This window comes from Chiloscyllium punctatum, unplaced genomic scaffold (assembly GCF_047496795.1).
Source record: "Chiloscyllium punctatum isolate Juve2018m unplaced genomic scaffold, sChiPun1.3 scaffold_432, whole genome shotgun sequence".
Classification (NCBI taxonomy): Eukaryota; Metazoa; Chordata; class Chondrichthyes; order Orectolobiformes; family Hemiscylliidae; genus Chiloscyllium; species Chiloscyllium punctatum.
The window spans coordinates 7,501-10,000 of NW_027310166.1; the positions used below are offsets into that span (position 1 = coordinate 7,501).

General features: G+C 66.7%; 1 non-coding gene across 1 annotated transcript; it reads left to right on the forward strand.

Moving 5' to 3' along the window:
• The first annotated feature begins 1,160 nt into the window (after positions 1-1,160).
• LOC140472736 (5.8S ribosomal RNA) lies at positions 1,161-1,314 on the forward strand. The gene has a single exon (XR_011957822.1). It is a non-coding gene; the product is annotated as a 5.8S ribosomal RNA (ribosomal RNA).
• Positions 1,315-2,500: the final 1,186 nt, after the last annotated feature.

Here is a 2,500-nt window from a genome sequence, read left to right on the forward strand (position 1 = left end):
GGGGGTGGTTTCGGGGCCAGCAGGAGAGCTCGTCGGGGTAGCAGGCCCTGCAGCCGTGGTCACCGCCAAACCCCCCCAACTGTTGGGCGCCTACCTGCGCGGGGCAGGAGGACACTTTCCGATTTCAAATCTCCGTTTGCCGAGTCCACCCCGAACGCACGCGGGCGGGCGGGTTCGCATCACCCTTCGTCACAAGGGGCGAAGCCCGTTCCACCGTCTCGTCAGTAGTGCCGACCGGTCTGTGATCGACGAGGGGAGCCACACCAGGTCCGGCCCTGCTGCTTGGCGGCACCGCGTCGTCGGGAGCTCGCGACAGACGGAGGGTTTCGGTGTACTCTCCAGCCACGGGAAACGAAGCCGGTGATGCAGGCGCCGGTCTTTCGCTCCCAAATCGGCTGGGTTTACATCGTTGCTATCTAGTCACGCTCCCTTCAAACCCGACGGGGTACCTATTCCCCTCACCCGTCTGTGCGTATACAGCCTCTTTGCACTTGCGGGATGGGGGTGGTGGTTTAAAGACTCTCGAGTTGCCGCCCGTCGGTCTCCGAGCTCCGTGCAGTAGTGATCCCCAGCGAACTGCCAGCAGGGCGAACGAGCGATCCCGCTCTCGGTCGGGGCGCCTGGCGTCGATCGGTGGTCGGTGGCTTGCGGGCAAGCTGCGCTGTGAGTGTGGGAACGAGTATGACGAGCCGTTGCCGCGACTCCCAGTCCACCTCGGCGGTGGCTGGGCCGGGCGGGCGTCTGCTCGGGCGAGTGCCGCCCCCGCCTCCTCGCAGGAAGTCCGCTCGCCGACACGCCGCCACGTGCACGCGTCAGTGACGCTGCCGAACCGATGGCCGGTGCCCGTTCCCGCCTCTGCTTTTCCTAGGGCAAAGCTGCTGCACGCCTCGTGATACTAGGCGGGCGACATGGTGGCGGTGATCCTGCCTCCGTCGCTGCGGTGCGTTGGGGCACGCATCGCCTCTTGGGCGCCCTGTCCTCCTCCCCCCAATAGACGTATGTTTCTGCGGGCCGCACCAGGATGGTGCTCCCCATCGCTTCACGCCACCCTGCTCCGCCCGCACGCCGGCGTGCAGGTGGCTGTAGCTCAAGGTGGGGAGCGTATGTGCGGTCCGGGTCGCTTTCCTCTGGCGAGGGAGAGACCTAAAACAAACTCAGACAACTCTTGACGGTGGATCACTCGGCTCGTGCGTCGATGACGAACGCAGCTAGCTGCGAGAATTAATGTGAATTGCAGGACACATTGATCATCGACACTTTGAACGCACTTTGCGGCCCCGGGTTCTTCCCGGGGCCACGCCTGTCTGAGGGTCGTTTGGCAATCAATCGCACTCGCCTTGGCTGGCGAGAGCGCGGCTGGGGTGTCGCAGAGGACCCGTCCTCTTTGTCCCCCTAAGTTCAGACTCCGGAGCCCTCCGGCGTCGGAGCGCTTGGCCTTTCCCCCCCACCCTGCACATTCCGTTCGTCAGGCTCGACGCCATCCCCCCGCCGGGGAGCGCGGCCTGGCGTCCGTCTGTGTCGTGGCAGTGGGGCCAGCACGGCTGTCACCGGTCCCAGAATGGCTGTCGGTGGTTCACACTGTGTGTGTGTGCCAACCCTCCTGGTCTCTGGGACACGGAGCTGCCACGAAGTGTTGAGCCTCCAGTGGGGGGTCTGCCTAAGCTCTGCACGTCCGCATTGGGTCCGTCTCTCGGTTGGCTGGCAGTGGAAAGAGTGAAGGGAGCCGCGGAGGTCCGGTGCTGGTGCGCCGCCGGCCTGACCGTGGAGCTCGCCGGTTTGACACGCTGACCCGACTCGATGGTTGATCGATTGAGAGTGCTGGGAGCTGCAGGCCGCCCGCTGCTGCAGCCGCCCGTCTCGTGGTTCGTCCTCGGCCTTAAGTGGCCGGCGGGGCGTCTGATCCTGTCTCCCCTGCTGGCGCCGAGTGCCTGGCCGAGGGAGGAGGTTTTCGTCGAACGCTGTGACTTGGACGGTCGCACGCGCGTGGATCGCTGGCTCTTGGCTCTCCCGTTCAGTCCGCACGTTTTCCGCTCCGTCCTGCCACCGGTCTCGGGAGGTACGGAGGGGTTGGCGGGCGTGGTGTGTGCTCCGTCACCGTGCAGGCACACCTACCACGCCGTCGGCCGACCCCCGCACGGTCCTCCTGGCCATCGGGAGGACGGCGGAACGTCGGGCTGTCGGGGGCCAAGTCGCCAGAAGGCCACCGCTGTGTCTTCCGTACCCTGTCACCGTCGGCGTGCCTTCCTCAACTCGTCCGGCTCGGGGCCGCTGGGTTCAGGAGCGGCGTCGCCCGCCGGCCCCACTGAAGGCCGTGCCGTTCCGCGGCTGGCGATCGATGTGCGTGGCGTGCCTGCGCGACCGGTCGCCACTTGAGCCTCGGCACTCCTCTCTCCCTCTCTCTGACCGTCGGGCAGTCTCTGTCTGCTGGTGCCTCGCACGTCCCGGGCGGCGGGTCGTCACCCCCGCGACCGGGCCTCCGGCAAGGCAGGAATCAGGCTGA